Source organism: Uloborus diversus, chromosome 5, assembly GCF_026930045.1.
Source record: "Uloborus diversus isolate 005 chromosome 5, Udiv.v.3.1, whole genome shotgun sequence".
NCBI lineage: Eukaryota > Metazoa > Arthropoda > Arachnida > Araneae > Uloboridae > Uloborus > Uloborus diversus.
In genome coordinates this window covers 114,617,557-114,640,758 of record NC_072735.1, presented here as the reverse complement: position 1 = coordinate 114,640,758, position 23,202 = coordinate 114,617,557, and the positions used below count along the sequence as shown (strand labels likewise).

The 23,202-nt window shown below is 32.8% G+C and overlaps 1 long non-coding RNA gene across 1 annotated transcript; it reads left to right on the top strand.

Annotated features, from left to right (window-relative positions):
• Nucleotides 1-2,074: 2,074 nt before the first annotated feature.
• LOC129222077 (uncharacterized) lies at nucleotides 2,075-4,431 on the top strand. The gene is made up of 3 exons (XR_008580565.1): nucleotides 2,075-2,149; nucleotides 3,126-3,247; nucleotides 4,336-4,431. It is a non-coding gene; the product is annotated as an uncharacterized LOC129222077 (long non-coding RNA).
• The last annotated feature ends 18,771 nt before the right edge of the window (nucleotides 4,432-23,202 follow it).

Genomic DNA, 23,202 nt, shown 5'->3' with positions numbered 1-23,202 from the left:
GTTACATAAGTTACGATCAAAAATCTGCAAACATTCGTTGATAAAAAGATACTTTTCAATGAGCGAAACTCTGCATTTTTCTACTGTTGAGATAGGGAGAAAGTTGCGGAACGACACAAAATGGCGGACGCTGGAGCGTGTCGCCACTTAAGAGACGGATCGAGGGCTTTATGCAGTGCCACCTGCTGGCGAGTGGCTTCAATGAGCATATTATGCACCTTCTCCGTGGAAAAATACATATATATGTGGTGATGTGTTATTTTCTAAGACACTTTATTAAGAACTCGAACTCTTGTGAATTATGTTTTTATTATCCTACGCGCGGAATGAGATTGTGCGCGACGCGACCAGTTTTGGCGGGTTGAAAAGGAAGGAATGATGGGAAGTGTGGTGGAAGACGTGTTGTTCTCGATGTTTTAATGTTTCTTGTTCTCTGTTCCTGTATTCGTCTTGGGCTGTCAATTATTAAATGTTTATTACTGTACGATGTCGTCATTATGCTCTGTTGTGTGAAGAATACCCCTAGACCAGCCGAGATCCTTACATATATAGCAATTTTCATTATAATCGGTCCAGGTATCAAGTGAAGCCGTAAATATACTCAAATTTTGTACTCACGCAGTTTGCAAGATCAATCAATCGCTAAAAATATCAAATAGAAAAAGTTTTAAATCCCCCCGTTCCATGAAAAGCCATAAAACAATAAAGAAAGAATTTATTTGTTCAAACTCAAGAAAATGGCAACAGCTAACTTCTTATCAATGAGATCTTTCACGCGAATTAATTTCTGCAGCCGATAATTTTATTCGTATTTATCCAATGGATTGTGACTTAAATTGGAATAAAAAAGGAACTATCGATCGGATTTTTTTCGAACTGGTCTATAAACATTCCCAGTTCCAAAAATAACAAACGGTGAAAGTTTCAGCCAAATCTGCCGGGTAGTTTTTGAGTTCATGGATGACATACAGAGAAACATTCATTTTTATATATATAGATGTCGCTTAGTGAGAATGCAAGTGTTCTGTTGAGCTTAAAATATTTATAAACTACTTTTTACCGTACCCGCATCTACTTTACACAACAAAAAACACAATTGTATATTTTACAAAACATTCATGCGGAAAGTATTTCAAGCACATAGACACTAGATTCAAAACAGTTTTATTTTTCTCAGCAATACAGTACAGTTCTAGTGTTATATTTTTCTTATCTTTAACTTGATCCGATTCTACTGATCGAACAAAAGTTGCTGAAGAAGCAAATTAAGAAATTATCTGATGAACATATATTTTTCTGATAAATCATTTATATGAAATATAGTAAGGTATAATACTATCCGAGAAGTGCTTTCTCTACCAAAGAGAAAAAAATTGAATTTCAAAGATCTAATCTTGAAAATTTATATTGAAAAAAAACTTGATTAAGTGTAGATATGACTTGGAAAAAGCTCGCATAACCACTGGGAGTATAGCCATGAGCTTAAGCATCTTCAACTGTTCTTGGGACAAACTTAACCTGGCTGTATTTGCATGTTGCGGTTAGGATCTACGTAGCCTTCACGATGCTGCCAGGTTAGGTTGACCCCATCTAATAGTCATTAATGAGATTCAAAATCGCTGCTTCTTAAAACCCAATTTGACACTGCTTGCCAAAATAATTACAAAGTATTTGGGTTCTTCTTTTCTTTTTTCAGCCATTCCACGAGTCAAATCCTACACATCGTAATTATTGAAATAAAACTTCGAATCAAACAGATATGAGCTACCGTGAAAATTTTTACGAGCAGATATTGTTAAATAATGCTCTTTGGTTTGCAATATCTGTGAATTTACGGCTCGACTGATAGCCTATTGCAAACGCTAATTGCAGTGACCTACGTGCCCAAAGGCAGTGAAGAAACCCCATTTTTCGATAGTCGAAAGGATACAGGAAAAAAAAACGTCTTGCAGACAGCGAAAACTCGGAAGACAATATTCTATTGATTTTACGAGCGCCATAAAATTTCAAATTCTGTCTGGATCGCAGACGAGATTTTGCTTTGAGAGGGTTGTCTGTCCAGTTTCAAGGATAACGACGACATAAATATGAAATCTCTTTCATCACGTTAGTTCCTTTAAAGAATAACAGGATAGACTACCAGTTTTCAGTTAGTTAGTTATCTTTTTATGAATTTCAAACTTCTTCCATCCGCACAGTGTAAGAAAGTTTTATGTATTCTCATACAGCACATGGAGGATTATCCTTATTGTCGCGTTCTAGCAAAGCCGTGAAGATATAACATCCTCATATAAATAATAGCCAATGATCGAGTAACCCGCGAGTTTCAACAATGAAATCGCGCCATGGCATGATAATTTGATAATATGTTTTGGTAATGTTCAACATGCAAGGAAAGCTTTATTGTGACAAGGCTGAACTCGATCCGGTATCTTAACTGTTTTACTGGTAAGACAGTCATTTTAGGGGAATGAAGAATAAAAAAAAGTGGTTGAAAATTTCCGCTATCCACTGGAGTTTAGGATTAATCCACTGGAGTTAGGGTTAAAATTTCAAGTATCAAAATATCATCAAACAGGCAGTGGCGTCGTTCAAATGTAGAAGAGTAGAAGCAATTTTCACCCGTCATACCCTGACGGGCGACTTTCTAGTAATACAATAAAGGCAAGATTATTTATCGACGCCAATCTAAGGCACAGTTTATGTGACTGCTGTTTAACGACCGGTAATAAAATAACTTTCTAGTTTTAAGTAAAATCAGTGGTAATAAAATAGTACTATAAGATGCAATATACCAGACAGCCCGGTTGTTACATCCTGAGACTGCAGTTTCGTTCTTATTAGAACTCCTCAAGACACTCGCTGGTGAGATAAATTCATTTTTATCTACCAGTTTGATGGCACTCTCAGCTTCAATGAGATGACATCTGCCTCCATCTCGGTTATTCACTCTTCCTAACTGAGAAGTTCTAATAAGAACGAAGCTGCAGTCTCAGGATGTGATACCGAGCTGTCTGGTTTACTGCATGTAGTTCTGCCTTAGCCCTGGCTTAGGTGCGGTAACGTACTGCATGGTACTATAAGAGTTGCTTCGAGCAATGGGTAACAAATTTTGATATTTTCAGTTCAAATACATCTCTACCTTGTGAATAAATTGAGATAACATTGTGTGCGTTGTAAGCAAGAAGAACGACTTTCACTTGCTCCAGAATTGAAAATTGATGGACTTCCACTTCAATAAATTTAAGTATGCCTTTGTCCAGACTTTTGAGACCCTATTACATATGATTGAGAACTATGAGCAGATCGCATATAAAGTGACTTGGTTTTTCATCCGAAGCTCCTTTACTTTTTTGTGTGTAGCCTTAGAATTGCCTTATAGCATGTTAAAACATAAAGTAACTGGATCCTATATCGGTTGCCTCTCAATAATTCAACCGAATATAAGTATAGAGATTGATGTTAGCGTTAGCTGACCTCATGTAGGTCACCTCACTCAACTGATGCCTCAGAAGATCTTTACGGAATCATTAGTCTTCATCATATGATGGCAGGTTTTTTTTTTTTTTATCTATTTGCTTTTTACTTCCATTACCATCTTAAATTTCCCTTTTTTTCTTCAATTGTTTTTACGCACCTCTCTCCTAGTTTCTCACTTCCCAAGACATGCTTGCCATGCTTGCTCTTTTGATGTTTTTACACCATTTTATTCTCTTCAGCTTCTTCTAGTTCGTCAAGAACATCGTCGAATTACTTTTACATAAAATACATATGAAATCATAATTCACAATGTAATCTTACGTTTCTATTTTTTTTTTTTTTTTTTTGGAAAAGAGCAAGTAAAGTTAAAACACGTCCAAACGCAACCTTAGATTATTGCTTGAGAAAACTTCTCATGAATTAAGTTACATACCTACTAAAGTTAAGTATAATGCAGTCGGAAAGTAACGTTTGTTGTCCTTGAGAGAGACGAAAAGTACATTAAACTTAACTGGAGTAAACCAACGCAATGAAGGCACAAATACACGGATTACTGCATACATATATTTCGGGGTTTTGATGAAACCCTTTTCAATGCAAAAGTCGTGAGCTTTTGGATGTTAAGACATCCGGTAAAAGCTTTACATCCAAAAGCTCACAATGTATGCATTAAAAAGGGGGTTCATTGAAACCCCGAAACATATTTATAAAGTAATATATACATATATTACTGTATATTTGTACTGTATACATGCATATTTGTACTTTCATTGCGTTGGTTTTCTCCAGTTACTTTTCAGCACAAAGGTAATTAGTTATTTATAGATTAAACTTAGTTTTTTTTTTTTTTTTCAGTCATTTTAAATTGCAGTGCATATGTAGTTGGAAACAACTTGTATATCAAAGATGAAAGAGAAGATGACATTTATTATAAAAATATTTAGTAACCTCCAGTATGACAAATAAAAACAGTTAGAACCACTTACTTTACCTCTGCTGACCGCTGAGGAGAAAAAGATCACAAATCACCAAGTTGCGGTAAACGTCTTTTGCACAACGTCAGTCTCCAACAAAGGTGATGGATCCACAGCACTTTGGTAAACGCATAATGTCCTCCTTACTTTGCATTACCAATGTTTAGGTTAGCCCACTGAACCTACTTAAATCTACCATAAAATGTATGTTTTCATCTACATAATGCAAATTATTTACCAGAATTTTTATGTGAAAACTATAAACGTCTTTTAGTTCCTCTAAGCAATGTAAAAATTTCAAGTTTGCAGGGCATCACTAGAAATAGTTCAGTTGATAAAATTACAGTTGAGAACTCAGTTAGTACGAAACATCAAAAATCCTCTAATTTGTTCGTATTAACAGTTCGTAATAACCGTGAATAAGTGATACTGTGAATAATTTTAAAGAAATGCTTCCCTGTAGTTAAAAATAATTGCTACTTGTTATTACTGTTAATATACACATTGTAGTCTAATTAGTAGCATATTCAGAAAAGTTTAACTGATTTCTTAAAATTGTTTGTGGAAAATTTTGAAAAGGGAAGATGCTAATCAGCTATTGCGGGACAGGTTAAATTCCAAAGTGGAAGATAAACAGTTTTATCACCGAGCAGATGTCAAGCAAGTTCATCGTCTTTATTCTAAATGAAAAACATTCAACTTTTTTCTTTTATAGATACACATGGGCCCTCTACAACCTCACAAAATAAAGAATAATTTCTACACAGAACATTGCAGTATTCAACACGAAAATTTTCATTGAAGAGGTGAAAAATTTTTTGTTCGTCTTGGCTGAGATTATCAATTTAATGTAAATAAGTCAAGCTTAACGAACAAAATGTTCATTATAGCCGTGATTTTGCATTAAACGTGTTCATATAAAGAGAGTTTAACTGAAAATGCGAAACATTATCATTCAAAAGCTCTTAAATATAAACGTGTAATGAGAAATATGATTATGTAAAATTAAAATGTAGTTTTGCAAAAGAATCCATAACGATTTCCTTTAGAACTATTTTGTTACTCTTAGAGTATTATATTCAACGTGAGGAGCAATTGAGGAATAAGCAGTCAATACATAAAGTGACTTGATAGTGTTAAGTCCATTGCAACCAGAGGGCGCATTGACCGTGTGCAGAAGAAACTCACACGTGCCTCAATGTTATAAAAACCTTTTCTTTTTTTAAATCATTTTTGGTTAGCTGAGTGTATTTTCTGTTGATATTGCTTAGTTTATTTCATTATTGTTGATTATGATTTTAGAGCTGCTAAATAAACGTATTTGATTTTACTATGAATTGAAAACTGAAATGAAAATTGCAGCTTACATAAAGTATTAAGAGCATTGAAAATATAGCAGAATAAGTAATGTGGGTCCTCAATGAGGAATAAAGAATGTTTGATAGTGAATACTGAATAATGCAAAAGAAAAAAAGCTAAGTAAATGCAGAAATTAACTGATAATGAAATTTTGGGTAAGTAAAATGAATTTCCTAAATGCAGCGGAATATTTTATGACATGAACTCGTATGATCAGGTTTAGTAAAATTATTTCTTGACTTTAAAATTTATGTCTTCTAACCAAGGCTTGATTTTCGCTAAGGTGCACGACAGTTCAAATCCAGCACTAATTATTTATATTATATGGTATTTTTTATCTTAAACATTTTGAAAGAAATTCAGACTACTTACGTATGAAAATAAGTTCTGAAGACTACTTCTTTTGTTAGAAATTGGACCCTGTTTTAAACGATACACTTAATAATTATGGGGATTTTAGTTATAAGTGCCTTGGCTACTTTGGGCGAAGGGCTCTAAACATGAACTAGAAAGTGCTAGAGTCCTTAGGCGTGGTTTTCCATTGCAGTAAGTCTACAACCGAATTCAAAAGAATTATGAATGCCTTGCTAACATAAAAAAAAGTGTAGGTTCATTGTCATATATAACTGCATCTTTACATCTTAATACTTTTAGGCAAGCTACGAAAAATGTAAAAGTGAAGATTAACGCTTCACATTTAAATTCATTTTTAAAGAGTTCTGCCCAAAACTAAACGAATCTCTCAAATATTTAAATCTACTGCGGATAGTACAACAGATATTGGGAGACATAACAAAATTCCTTTTATTTTAATCTTCTCAATATTCGTTGGAAGACTGGCACAGTGTGGTCAAGAAGCAATTTCACAAGATAAAAATTTTCTGAAAACCACTTTTTTTAGGCCATAAATGTTTTTTACATAACAAACAGGTGCTGATTTCTGTCAAGGAAATATAGACAAACAATTAGAGATCAATTATTATAACTTATCGCATTAGCTACTTTGAAGTCGAATAAAGTAACCGACTTAAGCTTAAACCAACCGAAAATACTGATTTGATAAACTTATTCACTTACACCGCTATATAATGCTAAGTAATATAAGAATCCAGATCTATTTGGCAAGGATTGGTAAAAAGGAGCGAACCAGGAGATTGACAGCAAACATAAATGACATAGTTTGTAGCTATTTTTCAAGATTCAATACTGCATTCACATTCGCTATGCATACATACAAGGTGAACAGTCATCAAATGTCGAAAAAATATTTTTTGACATTTATGTTTAACTCCATATTTCAAGTAATCAGTAATCTTAAATAGGTTACCGGCAGCACACACTTATTCCGAGGTTAAATCTACTTGAAATTCTAAAGCTGTAAAACATGCGAAAGTTTGGCTTTTGTGTCGGTAATTTCTTGTAAAATGTACCAAATATGACGAAGATAGATTTGTCACCGGCTTTCCCCCTGACTTCCCAGAATGCAAAGTTAACAAATTAATCATTGTTATGAAACTGACTTATGTTTTTTGTTTACCTGTTTTTCAAAAATATGTAAATGTTTGACTAACATCAAAGAGATTATGAGATACTGGAAGATGCTGTTTGAATTTTCTTCAGCTCTTATGCATTTCACTCTTGAACCAGTTTTTCACCCTTTGCTAGAATAGACTAAGGTTTTTCTCAAAAGCTTATTTGCGTCTATTTCATTTTGTACAACTAAGAAAAATTGTAAGAAATAACGAAATTTATTTGAAATGTCTAGCTTTAGATTAAATTTTCAAAGAAACGATAATTTAATGTAAGTAGAACCTCCCTTAATAGACCAGTGCCAATAGCTTTGAAAATGGTAAAAAGTCGAAAAAATTTAGAACAGGATAAAACCAGTTAGAAAGGTAAGAAAATCTAATAACATTAATAGGAAAAATAAATTACGGGCGAGCTGAGTTCGGGAAAGGGGGTGTAGGGGGGTTTAAGGGGGGGAAAACGGTTTATCACAATTTCCGGAAAAACTAAGAGTCCTATCGAAAAAAACAAAATTGCAAAGTTGTTGGTAATAAAAAGATCTACAACTTTTGTATTTGCACTTTTTTTCTATAACCTCAAAATATATGCGAAAAATTCAAAAAACCGACTTTTTGGTTTTTTATTTTTATCTCCCACAAAAAAATTTTTTTTTTCACTAAATTTAATGAAAAGTTACCTTATTATGTCCCAAATACACTGTAATTTTTTGGATTTAAAATATTTATTTTTTCTCCTTATTTTGATTCAGTAGTAAAAAATCATCAGAATTTTCAATCAAAAATTCTCACGTCAAAATATCTGATTTTTTTAAAAAATCGGAGCAAGTTTTTTTCGTTGGAATCTCTACTTTTTGATGGTATAAAAAACAATATACAATACTATAGAAATTTTTCGCAAAAAATGAAGAAAATCAAAAAACTCGAATTTGAAAAAAAAAAAAAAAAATGTCATAACTATGTAAAAATTTTAAGCTCCTTATTAAAATGTACACTTTAATTACTCGAAAAATGAAATTTTCCATGTGACATTGTCACAAACTGAAAATAAAAATATATTAAAATAATTAAAAATCAATCTACAGCATGCATTTGTTTTATACCCTTCTCATCCATCATTAGACGGTGACTGCAGTGCCCCCTATAGTTCTTTGGAGTTACGAATATCAAGCTACACTGTAGGATGGGATAAATGAGTAATTTCCGCAATTTCGAACTGTGTAACCTTGAATATTATGAAAAATAATCAGTTTTCCAATTGTGTTTGCTGTTAATTATTGTGTTTGCTGTTAATTTAATAAATAGCTTAAAATTTTACATAGTGATGATTTTTTTTTTTTTTTTCAAATTCGAGTTTTTTTGATTTTCTTCATTTTTTGCAAAAAGTTTCCATAGTATTGTATATTGTTTTTTATACCATCAAAAAGTAGAGATTCCAACGAAAAAAACTTGCTCCGATTTTTTAAAAAAATCAGATATTTTGACGTGAGAATTTTTGATTGAAAATTCTGATGCTTTTTTACTACTGAACCAAAATAAGGAGAAAAAATAAATATTTTAAATCCAAAAAATTACAGTGTATTTGGGACATAATAAGGTAACTTTTCATTAAATTTAGTGAAAAAAAATTTTTTTTTGTGGGAGATAAAAATAAAAAACCAAAAAGTCGGTTTTTTGAATTTTTCGCATTATTTTGAGGTTATAGAAAAAAAGTGAAAATGAAAAAGTTGTAGATCTTTTTATTACCAACAACTTTGCAATTTAGATTTTTTCGATAGGACTCTTAGTTTTTCCGGAAATCGTGATAAACCGTTTTCCCCCCCTTAAACCCCCCTACACCCCCCTTCCCGAACTCAGCTCGCCCGTAATTTATTTTTCCTATTAATGTTATTAGATTTTCTTGCCTTTCGAACTGGTTTTATCCTGTTCTAAATTTTTTTGGTCTCAAACATTATTGGCACTGGCCTATAAGGGTCACCTCCGAATAAGGGACACTTCTATTTAAGCGACATTTTTTCTGGTCCCAATCCCTTTGAATGCAGATTTCCATGCATTTGCCTCTAAATAAGGGACACTCTATTTAAGGGACAGTCATGGGGAAAACAAAATTACAAAAAATTATGTACAAGTGCATAAGAAAAAGTGAATTTACTGGAATTCAAGCTTCACTTTTCCTTTAAAAATTAATTGAGGAGAGTAGAACATTAGCATATGTTGAAGAAACAAGTATTATACATTGTAAAAATCTTGCTGAAAGTTACATGCATGATTTGCCAACGCAGATATTTATTCAAGTAGGCTCAGGGTCAAAGGAGAGAGCACAGAAACTGACTAGCTTTTTATATAAAAATTGAAATGTGAATAATATAATTGTAATTCACAATGCATACATACAAGGTGAACAGTCACCAAATGTCGAAAAAATATTTTTTGACTTTTATGTTTGACTCCATATTTCAAGTAATCAGTAATCAGTCAAGCATTGTAAATTACATGACATGAAGCAAATTCATGCAATGAATTACTTCAAAATAATAGGTTTATGGAGAAAAACTTCGGACTTACCAAATTTTTAACTCAGTTATAATTAATAAAATAATAAAAAATTTAAAAAATCATTAAGTGTGAATTTGATTTAGTTGTGTATGAAAAATTAAAAGTATTAAATCTAAAGTGTTAATAGTGTTTGTAAGTTCATAACAAAATTATACTGCATTAACACACTGCATGTATAAACTAAAATGCCTCCGAAGAAGGGACACCTCTATTTAAGGAACATTATGTCGGGTCCCATAAGTGTCCCTTATTGAGAGGGGTTCTATACTGTATTATTTTCTCTCTTCCTTTCTTTCTTCTAACTGTATTATGTATAGAGCATATGTATCTTCAATGCCCATTTTCTGGTATTTCTTGATACAAATTTTATTCGGACTCGATACATTTATTCAATGGTAATGAATACGAGTTGTGATCTTGAGTTTATAAAGTAATTTGAAGGCAACTGTTTTTCTGATGCCAAAATTCAGAAAGCTATCGGATTTTGTTACATATTTTCAGTACTTAAAAAAAAACTACTTAAATGTTTTATATAAATAACCGTCAAAATGCTTTAAGATTTGATATAAATAACCGCGAAGAAAGCTTCACTTAAATTTCGGCAAAAATTTTGATTTTGCTCACTCCCGAATGAATGTTGGGATTACCCCCCCCCCCTCCCCAGCCCAACCGCACTTGCTTATGTACCAACGTATGGACAGTAGAAATACTAATTTTGACTATCCCTGAGTTAATAATTATCATGAGTTTTCCCGTGATGTCTGCATATACGTATGTAGAGGAAAGTGGGGTAAACCCGGGACCCTAAGGTTTGCAGGCTTCTAGAAATCACAGTTTTTGTCATAAAGGAACAAAATTTTGCAAAAGTATGCACTACTTATCTATTAATGTAACCACAGTTTCAAAAACATAGGTGTTTTTTTTTTAATTTTTATTAATTTTTTTGTAAAAAAGGTCATTTTACCCGGTTTTACCCCACTAGTTGGATAAAACCGGGTACACATGTTATTGCTGTGGGAAAATAAAAATTATAAAAGTTTCCACAAAATTCAAGTTTTATTTAGTGACCTATGTTGACTATTGTCATAACATAATAGAATAAGTATAAAAGGACACATATTGATGACTTGTCAGAAAATTTAATTGTCTTTATCTTTAATTTTTCGCTGTAATATAAAGATTATTGACACCAGTCGCAAGAAAAATAGTTCCTCTTCACCCCAGAGCAGCTTTCATGGACCCAACGACGACATTGAATGCATTGGATCTATCCCTCACCACCCTTGGAGTCCGAGTAAAGCTCATTGCAGTAAATGCAGGCAGTATTGTCATCCTCTTCACCGGACTCATCCCTCATTTGCTCCTTCGGTTCTTCATTGTTTGGATGTTTTATTTTCTGCCTGTTCCTTTTTGGAATCTTTATAATGTTGTCTTTTCTTTGATTCGTTTATCTTTCCTTCAGGTTTTTTTTTTTTCTTCCGTCCATCTTTGGTCTTCATTCCATCATTTTTCTTTTTCTTTTCTTCTAATATTGCCTGAAGATGAAGCTTTAATATATATTGTTTTGTGACCTTATTGTAAAATAATTTGGTCAAATAAAAGTTTTATTATCATTATATAATAGACTTACTATCGTTTAAAAATCAAGGGGCAAAACCGGGTACTACCCGGTTTTGCCCATCGGTTAGTATCCGGTTTTGCTCCGACGTACAGCTTTCATAAAAAATGTCGTCATATGACTATACAGAACGCTACAGACAATTACTTAGAATGATAATGAAATTAATTAAATGTTATACAAAGAGAGCTAAATACCTTTACTGTTGCAGAAACAGAAACGCAGTATAACTTTCTAGTTCTGTTCAAACATTTTAAGCAAAAACCACTCAAACAGAATTTTCTTCACAGGAACGAAAGAAGCGTGTCTATTTACGTTCTTATTTAATTGCCGCTGCTTCTTCATCAAGGTGGAAGGTAGTTTCTCTCTTGTCCACGCGATGCAGCGCTTTCAGGGGCTCGAAGGGGGTACCCGGTTTGCTCCCGACTTCTCGGTTTTATCCCACTTTCCCCTATATATATAAGTATCTCACATAACTCAAAAACGCTAGGTTGAAATTTTGTTAAATGTCTGAGTGAGACAGTGAACTTTCTCATCTGTACGATTTAAATGTCTGAGTGGAGTAAATCGGTGCTAATTTCAATACGCACTCAAGTGATGGTTCAATTTGGCGACCACTTACCATTATATGCCCATGATTATGGTCGCCGATAAACGGGGTTTTTTTTCTCAATTTTCCTCTGTTGGCGATATTTAGCGATGATGAATGAATGATAATAAACTGCTGTAAAACACTTTTTGGCATCAGTTTGCACTTTAAGGTACTATTATATATTGTATTTTTGTTCTTAAAGCACGTTCCATAGTTTTATGCAAATTTAGATCGCACACGCTGACAAATGTAAAGACAGGGACTTTTTTACATCCCTTTTCTTTATACTTGAAAGTACAATTCTGTATACTTTTCCGTTGCAGGTATGCAGGTATGACATTTTTACTTTCTCTACCCTAAGCGAAAATAGAAAAATAACATTTACTTCGTCGCCATTCTGGCTCCCCTTTCACTGATCAAAAATTTTAATGAAACTCCATGTTCAGCATTTGGTTTAACATTTTGTTTTGATTTCTTTTCATTTAGTTTGCGGATTATTTGAATTGCACTTTTTATGTTATTTAATGGTTTGTTCGTGACTTGGCAATTTTTTTTACATTTTAATGCGTTTCTTTAATTACGAGTATTTCGTGGGCTTTATTTATTTTTTTTAGTGGAACTTTTAGTCTTGTTTAAAGTCCATTAAAAATCCAAAATAACTTATGGCTTTTTCTAACGAAGTAGTTTGTATGTAACTTTGACCAAACATGACGGCAATGAACGAAATGAAAAATGATCGATCAGATTTAAAATTAGCCAATTGGCGTAAAATGGTAATGTATCCAATTCTCTTTGTTTACCATACTCTTTATATGTGTAGGAAAATTTCTAAAAATATATTCATGCAAGAAGTATTGCTTCTAACGCTCGCACATGAGTACATGCACCCATACTTTAGAGTTATAACTGCACAATTATTATTTAACAGACGTAAAAGGAGGCAGTGTGGGGTCCACATCAATTTTGTTCGTTTTTTTAATTCAATGAAGACTAGTTCAATGGACTAGCCCCGTCAACATTCTTGATTTCTTGGGAGAATCTGTAACGATGTTTTGTGGAACACTTGTGGTCTACTATGAATTTTATTAAAAGCACCGTTTTCTACATTGCGGGTAGGAATTATAGTTCCTTTTTATGAGCACCTACTCATTTAAAGGGAAAAGACATTAACATTTAAAAACTCCTTACCTGCAACAAAGTCCTTACCTGCGTAAGGGTTTTTTTCCTGGGTGGTCAAAACCTGCCAATTTATTTTGGAATATGTTGTGTTTGATGTACTGCTCATTTCAGAGTTCAGTTCGGTTTCTATTAAACATAACACATAGGAGCTTTTTAATCTACATGATGATGTGAAATTATAATTTATTTCACTTTCATCTAAAGCATCAATTCTCAGCTCAAAATTTTATATCCTGATATTAAAAAACCTTTCTGACGCCAGAAGTTAAAAAACATTTTCAAACGTTTCAAAATACAATTGTCTGAAGAAATTTGCTGAAACTAAAAAAAAACTTCTCAAAGTCATCCAGAAAACATCTTCAGGTAGTTCCAATAATTTCTTACACTCAAAAACATGGCCTGGCGACTGATATTATTTTTAGAGATACATTGGTCAAATCTTAAAAGAGCCAGTTAAAAACTATTTTAACAGACCTGTCAGAAAAATAAAAACATGAGCTTCTTTCGAATGTGAAACTCTTTATCTGCTAACAATGAATTCAGATTCATCTTTTCTTCAAAACTGTAGGTTCTTTAAAAAAGCTTTTAATGATTACATGATGTTTTTATCTTTTATGCAGACAACTTACTGCACAAAGTTTTGGAACTTGAAAGAAAACAAACGACATCGGCGCATTGAATTATCATTACTGAAGTATACATGTGCAAAAAAAAAAAAAAAAAAAATGGCATCAAATGTTATTCATACGTGCATCTTTTTCTAACATATTGCTGCTGTTGGCTACTTTTTCTTCAAAGTATAGTCGAAGTAAAGTTATTCCGTGTCCCAGACGCTTATATAGGACAAGTAGCATGTTTGCTTTTCAATCCTCTAAGGAAGATTCATATATCATGGTGGATTAATACTCGTGTCGACTTGCAAATCTTGACCTCACTTCCGACAAAAATGTTTTATGAGTTTCAGAATGATAGTTTACTAGAAATCGTTTGGTAAATATTTTTCGTGACCCTGAGCGAATTTTTTTTTTTTCGAAGGAAATTAATTCAGCTTCTGAAAGGTAATATTCACTGTTTATTTTTTCTCCCCTGAATGGTAACTACAGATCGCAATATCTGTGTCTGTAAAATTGCTTCAAATGAATATAGATCAACAATTAATTCGAAAAAAGAAATTTCATACAGATATAAGCTTTAAAAAAAAAAAAAAAATTTGAACTTGTTTTTAAACAATAATTGCCTTGCAACCAGGCCTGTCATTTACGGCGGGTCAATGACAACTTTCCCACTGACTTTGGGCAATTAGTGTGGTTTCTTGGAAGTGAGCGTGATGTTTTTCAGTTTTTTGGTATAATTTACATGGAGTGTATAACCTTTTTTCCCCACTAGAAAAATTTCAACTGACGTGTTTGCTCGCAACCAAGGATTACTTGAGTTTTTTTCCTCCGTTAACACTTGCTAAACGGTTCCATGATAGAAAATTGAAATTTACTAAAATTGTCTGGTTCCTTATAGATAGCATTAACATTGTTTATCGATATGTCCTTTGCAGAAAAAAACCTCTTATATTGTTGCCAGTTGTCCTTGGGAACGTGGTGTAAGAGCAGTTTTTAGCAGTAATGTCTACTGAAAAATCTTATTACAACAGGCAACTATAGCTTTACTCAAAATGCCTACCACAAGCAAACGAGAGTCCAAAGAAGTTTTCTGTTTTGAATAGTGACTGATATTTTTTATCCGGTGAAGTTAGGAATGGAAGGTGCGCTAAATATGTGGGATAAAATTTCAAAAAAATAAAAGAGTATACTTTAAATATGCTGGTAAAAAGACGCTTTGCGAATATTATTCTATCTTCTATTCCTTTGCTTGTAGAAGAGAGAAAAAATATCCTTACATGAACTTCATTGTTTGCTCAAAACAAAAAGTAAATGATTACAAATACAATTTCGACTAATATTCCATCCTTTAAATTTTGTTTCAAAATTTTATATTTTAAATGACCGAAATTTGTATTTTAAAACATTGAAATGTACAAAGGCAAACGGGGGATAGCATTAAATTATAAAGCAGCGCGTCGAAAAAAGTTGAATACGCAAACGAACAGTTTTACTAATATAAATTACAAATGATTTTTAAGTACACAAACTTGTTTGTTTCTGTGTAAGGAATAGGAACCGCATAAGAAAACTGTTTTCTGTAAAGTAATTTCCATACAGTATAACAATAAAGCACATTATTTTCAGCACACTAAAAAATGTGTATTTATGCGATAGCCATTGATTAAAAAAGCGCGTTGAGTATACTTAATATAAATGTATTTTAACTGATAAACCAAATAAAAATTTTGAAAAGAGTTTCTGTGATAACTTAAGTTACTTTATAAACGACCTAAATGACAATAATATTTTATCACTTGGCACTTGGCAATAAAGACATGGAACAACAAATCGTGAGCTTAAATAATGTCTTTGATATGGAGGGAAACTTTCGAGGATTAGGGTAAAATTTATGCATTTTACTTAAATAAAAGAAAAGTATTTTAAGTCTCAGATATTCTCCCTCCCCTCCCCCCCCCCCCCAAATAAAAACTTATGCTCAAAAAAAAGAGAAAAATATTTTGAATGTGTCTAAAACTTTGAATGAATTTAAAATTAGAAAACATAAAAACAAATCTGCATAAAAACTACCTCATTGAATTTAAATTCTACTTTTTAGTTTGAAATATTTGAGGAACTCCAAAATTATTAGCATCACGTTTTTACTTTTGTATTTTATTGTTATTATTATTACTACGAGTATTAAAACTAGTTACTTCTTTCACATCATGAGTAATCGTAATCGATCCATCGAAAATAACTTACAAGTCTTACTGAACCGAAATAAACCAGATTCCCCACCACCATCCCCATCTAAATTCAAAAAACAACAAGTATATAGTAAATTAACTTGAGTTTAGCAACTCAACATTTTTTATTTCAACACGAAAGTTACCGAAAAATACAAATGAAATAATTGCATAGAGTCAGTTGGGGAATAAGAAATGTAGGGTAGATGGATACAAACTCTATTACCAGGCTTGTAGTTATTTTTGTAACTAAATTGTTGATGTATGAAGACTAGGTAGCATCTGTAGGAGAAGCAGACCCGACAAGATGCCATGTCAGTCTAGTCGGAAACTAGGGACCGGGGCCTTGGGGGAGGGGGTGCGACACTGACGCAAAAAAAAGAAAGAAAGAAAAGTAGGAAAGAAAAGAAGGAAAGAAATAAGAAAGAAAGGGGGAAGAACTCCGAATAAGAGAAAACGTAAAGATAAAGTAAAATTTACTGTTTTGGTATTTGTTGCTGTACCAATTAAAATAGAGTTAATTGTTTCCTAGTAAGCAGTTTTGACTCTCCCCCCCCCCTTCGCTTTTTCTTCTCCTCTCCTTTTTTCTTCTTTTCTCCATCTTCTTTTCTACCCCCCCCCCCCCTTTTTCTTTTCTTTGTTTTTTACGGGGGGGGACGGCAATTTTATTGACAAAAGGCCCGCCTTGGCTTTCTGCGGCCCTGAGGAGAAGAGTTGAACAGTTTGAGCTTGAAAAGTTTTTAAAAAATGACAACAGTAACACACAAAATTTCATGTTACTGCAGACACGTGTTTTGACGTTGCAAGGAACGCCTTTTTCATTGCAAAAGAAATGAGCTTTTGGATGAAAAGACAGTCGGCAAATGACTTTTGAACTTGTTAGTTTCTGTCGGATTTCTTTTCATCCACAAGTTCATTTCTTTTGCATTGAAAACGGCGTTCCTTGTGCCGCCGAAAAACGTAGCTTCAGTAATCTGCAATTTCGTGCAATTAAACGTTATTATTTCTTATTTTGCTACCTAGAAGAGATTCTGAGAACTTCGCGTGTTGGCGCTGAGTAGAGTTGGATTACTTTCTGAGTATGTTTGAAAAAGTATTTGAACTCAAATCCGTGCCAATAACACATCTCTTTTTCACTGAACTCCTCAAAAGGTGGGAAACAAATTCGCGGTCATAGCTCAACTTATCAGGGCCACACTATAACGTTCCTTATCGTTATCTTCTTCATTATGTTGAAATATTTGCAGCACGAATTACAATTCCAATAGCATTGGAAGAATGCAAGAAAATATGCAGGGTGTCTGAAAAGTCCTTGACACATTTTAAAAAATTCATCGAAAATCAGCAAATTGTCGTATGAATATGCAGTTTGCGCCATAATACTTCAAAAGTCCAAGAATTTTTATAATATCATAAAAAAGAAAAATGATAGAGTGTAATTATAAGTAAGAAAAAGAGAGAAAGAAAAGAGTAATTATACGAAATCACTGTATATCGTCATAGTAGAAAAAACAAAAGTCCTGTGAGTTTGTTTAATCATTTAATTTGGCAAAAAGCAATACCTTTCGTTACCATTGCTTGAACCACATCTAAACGGTACTCAAGTTCATCCCATGTCCTCAAACGGTACACACATTGTACTGTGGTATTGAAAGGTATTGCTTTCTGTTTCATAAAATGAATTAACACCCCACATGACGTTTGCTTTTTCTTACCGTGATGTAGGCCCCGACGACATGTTTGAATGGTTGTCTTTTCTGGCAAATCACGTTTGATGATTTTTCACGGCGAGCAATTATTAACGGCATTCGTGAATTGTTTATTAAATAAAATACTATTTTTGGCCAATTTGGAAAAACCATAGATTAATAATAGGAGTATTATTATTAGTCTCTTATTATTAGTCTTTGGGCAAAACCGCTACCGTCGTAACGGCAAACCCGAAACTTTGTTCTGGTAACCCTACCTCCGCAACAATGAATAAATCCGATCCAAAATGGCTAAACTATAGCTGATGCACCGGCCTGAAAATATCGTCGCCTCAGAGCAACACTAAAACATCTAATCCCAGGAATAGCGCTAAGATATCCTACTGTTGCTCTGAGGCGACGATATAGCTGCTCCCTCTTGATGATACGGCAATTTAGAATAATTACACTTTTTTTTTTCATTAAAAAATCTGGAATTTTGCTATGGCGCAAACCGCATATTCAAACGACATTTTGTTCATTTTCTGTGAATTTTCAAAATGTGTCAAGGACTTTTCGGACACCCTGTATATCAACGCAATGCATTCGTTAACTTGTAGGAGACAAAATTTTAACTGTGGGAACTTCATAACTGAGGAGATATTAGCTGAAATAGCACACACCTTTTTTATAATTAAGTGAACCCTCAAAAAAACCGAGGTGGGAAATATGGCTAAAATGTCTTACAACGAAACTGACATACTATAAGTGTCATTCTCTCACACGAACAAATATCAAAAGTAGGTGAAGAAAAAAAAAGGAAAATAAAATACTTTCTAGAAATGAACAAAAACTATATGCAACAATATAAAGATGTCAACTACGTTGTTTGAAACGCAAATAAACTTTAAATAAAACACGAATAAAAGCATTCACTTAACAGGAAAATCTAAACTCCTTTTTATGTCTTCCTGATTGTAATAAATTATTTTTGACGTGCTTCAAGTTTTGATACTTTTCATGCCAGTCGAAGATGAGATAAAAGAAATCGTAAAAAAAAAAAAAACAGCAAATATCATATTTAAGTTAAAAGGGTCGGTAAATTTAAGGCTTACTTTCATATTAAATGGCTCATTTATTTATTTTATTATTTATGTTTGTTTATAGATTTTTTTACAAAATCAAACGATGACTGAAGAAAAACAATTATAACATAGATGCAAGTTTTTAAAACGGTCCAAAATGCAATTTCTAAAAACGTTCCAAAATGCAGTTTTTAAAAACATTCCAAAATGCAGGTTTTAAAAACGTTCCAAAGTGAAGGTTTTAAAAACGTCCCATAATACAGTTTTTAAAAATTCTCTGAAATTCAGTTTTTGATAACGGTCCAAAATGCAGTTTTTAAAAACGTTCCAAAATGCAGTTCTTTAACACCGTTCCGAAACGCTTTTAAAACATTTGCGTGTTTCGTGTGAGGATATCCTTTACAAAACAAAAATAAAATGCGATTTCAAAAAAAAAATCAATAGTATTTTGGATTCCTCAATGCAATAATAATGCTTCGAGATAGTCTGCATTTTCATTATTTTGAGGGCTCTACATACACAATAAGGTTATTATGTCTTGCTAAAAAACGCAATGAAAATAAGAAATATTTCTCTAAAAGAATACAAATTTTCTGCTTTATTATATAACTCTGTTGCATCTTAGCTTTGTGACTAGTCTTTTAAGCCAAAAATTGCGACAGACATTATTTTCGTAAGATGAAAAAAAAATTCACATTGTTCACGTGATCAAAAATTTTTCTCCACAAATGCTTGAATTTGTTTTTTTAAGTATGCACAAAATGTTTTGATCAATATTCAGACACTTACTTAGTTTTGTATATTTGTGTGTAAAAATAGAACCAAACACGTAATTCTTAGAAATAAGAGATAGAATTTCTTATTTCGCTTTAGTTTTACGATTATCGCTGATTTGTGACACTGGCCTTCAAATGTTATCCAGGAGGTAGAAAAAAACCTCTTTCGCATTCCGTAACGGTGGAGAAAAAATAAATGTGAATTTTCTTCCAAATCTCTATGAACAAGTTTTAAAGATATAAGCAGACGTTTTAATGGCATGGCTGCATTCATTTGAATAATTAATGTATAGATTGTACAGATAATACGCAAACGCTGTAAAACAAGTATTACTTGATAAGAGGTCAGTTCACAAATTTAGACATGAAATATACTTCTGGCATAAGCTCATGCATCTTCAAACTTTAGTAATGATTCTTTAAAATACCTTTAAGATAATTGATTAATCTGTAATTGATTAAATTTGTTTAGTTGCTAGCATTGAATGCATTTGAAATCAAGAAATCATTGTAACAAGGGAAGTCAAAAGGAAAAGTTATTCCACCAATTGTTTCTCTTTTACTTGTTTAACAACTTCTACTTCACGTCATTCACTGCTTGCGATTTTCTTGAAAAAACTGAAGTAAGATACGCCGTTTTATAGAACTCAAATTACAATAAAATTCCTTTTGGAACAAAATTTCTTAAGAGAAACAAGAGGTAGGCAATGTCGTTCTTTTTAAAGATCCGTGCGCAGAGGATCGTTCATTTTTTTACCCGTTTATTGAACTTATTCATTTGAACGACGCCATTCGTTTAAAAAAATTTCAAGTGCTGCGAGAGTTGCTTACATACCTTGAAAAAGGTTTTTTCAGTCAGCAGTGTTATTTTAAGCAAAATCAACTAAAATTAGTCAACTGCAAGAAAATATCCCGATAAAAATTTAATCCAAAAATATTTTATTCAGGTTTAGATGCATAAAGCAGCTATCGTTCATCTTGTGAGATATTTCTTGATGACTGAGTCGAGTAAAGTATCTGCTTTCCATTCCAAAATTCGCGGTTTGATTCCAGCTTGGTGCAAATTTAAATAAGTAAATTTTATTGAATAAAAAGAAAAAAATAAAACGTGGCGTAATATGAAGTGGCGTCAGAAAACTAACAAATTGATCTTTAAAGAAACTACGGAACCCTATCCTCTAAAACATTTTCAATGTTACAAAAATAGTAATAATAAAGTACAAAATAGGAACTTAAATAAATTAGTGAATTAATTTAAAACATAAATATCGTATCTCCAAGTGTAGCCGGATCACAGGTGAAAATGAAACAAAAAAAAATGATTTTGAATGTGTAAAAAAATGGAATTAATATCAAAAAGATTAAAAAAAATAACTAAATTTAAAAAAATGAGAGAGAGAGAGAGAGCTATAAAATACGGGGGATTACACTAGGCCTACAAAAGGCTAAATAGCCTAATTTATCCCCTTTACAAATGACAAAGAACATTGAAATATTTTAATTATGTTAGTAAAAGTTACCATCACTAATTTATCAGTTTTTCAACGCTCAGGATTTTTCCTCTGTTTGTAAAAAAACTGGTTAGCGAAAGTTTTTAACCAATTTTGCTTTTTCGTGGACCAAAGAAAGGTTGTGAAACGCGGTATTTGGAAACTTCAAAAAACATTATCAACAAAAAAAGGTGTTCATAACGTATTACTTCTTAATTTTTTTTAATACGTTCTGTTATTTTTCTCGCCAACGGCGCTCTTTATCAATGTATCAAACTCAGACTCGAACAATACCAATAAACTCCATTTTAAAACTTAAATTTCACACGCTATTTCTAACATCTCATTAATTCTAACAGCAAATTATTTCCTAGCTTCACTACCTCCGACAACTCGCTGTCGAAGACCCAATTCTATCACACTGTCTATAATCTCCTCCAAAAAATTACCAAGATTCTCGACGGGAAAGAAAAGAGCATACGTAATCACATCAACAAATCCGGTAATGGGGAAAGACTCAAGGAAAATGGTTTCCGTGTTAAATAAAGTTGGCATGTTGCAAGCATTTGCAAGACTGTTTCAAATCTCTCGGTTTTGATGAAACCGTCAAATGCTTAGCCACAAAAGATCTAACTACAGACGGAATCTTCAGTGTGAAAGAGAAATTTGTGTCATTCCGGCGGGTCAAAAGACATCCCACAGATCACGAGGTCAACGGAGTAATAATCACTTTTCTCCAACTTGCTTGTCTGAAGATGCTGGGATTTTGCTTTTTTTAGAGAACAAGTCTTCAAAATAAGATATAAATGAGAAGAAAAAAAAAAGAAACTTTAAAAATGATTTGAACTGCAGATTTTTTACCTACGAAAAATGAAGACGATGTATTTGAATGGACATACACAAGAAAAAGGAAATTTGAGAGGACATTTTCGCTTTAGCAGAAGTGTTTCTATTGCAATTTTTAAACTTTAGAGCATATATAGCTCCAGAAACAATCCCTTGATTTACTTAATTTTTTAAAACGTTCTTGTCTGTGCGTCGTTTTATTTTTTTATAGCAAATACAAAGCGAAATAAGTATGTGCTGTAGTTCAACAAATAAACGAACTGCATAGAACTGAACTTCGAAGTCTCGCTGGATTTTAAATTAAAAATAGAAGTTTTACAGGCAGCAACGAAAATGAGAAGTCTCCTAAGCAAACAGAGAGCTGAAAGTCAGTTGTTTGAAAGTATGCTGCAAGCAGAGCTACAGTGAAGGGGTATTAGGACATTATGAGTCCCCCCCCCCTCCGAAAAAAACTTTCTTTCAAATCATATTACCAATTTAACATGTTAACGTAATGACCAAAATCTTCCCCAACAGGGGAAAATCCTAGTATGTTATTATGAACAAATCCTCCCTCTTCCCTATGTAGAAAATTGTGACTGCTCAGTAACATTAGTAAAATTTCTTCTCCTTTATTTATTTATTTATTTATTTATTGGATTGAATGTTTTGCACTAAACATGAGTCAAGAGTATCACCAAAAGAAAGATATGGCTGCGACAGAATGTAATTCAGTTTGAATGACATTCAAATGCATCGCTCATCAAATGCATTCATCACGCTCTTACTCAATGTTTTTACTAGTGGTACCCACACGGCTTTGCCCGTAGTAGAAAATTAAAAGGTCTTTTGGTTCGCCTGTATAGAGAGAAATTCACCATACAATTCACCTGCGAGAAATTCACCATACAAATAATGTATGGTGAATTTCTCGCCAATTGGCTTACACCATGTTACGGTTCCACATTAACTTGGTAATTTTCTCATCCATCTTATGATAATTTTGCTCAGGAAAATGTTCTTAAAACTGGAATAGAAAAAGAACAAAATCGAATTTTTGAAAAATCGCTTCGAGGTGCACACACCCAAGCTACAAACTAGCTTTGTGCCAAATTTCATGAAAATCGGCCAAACGGTCTAGGCGCTATGCGCGTCACAGAAACTCAGACATCCTCCAGACATCCCGACAGACAGAGAGACTTTCAGCTTTATTAT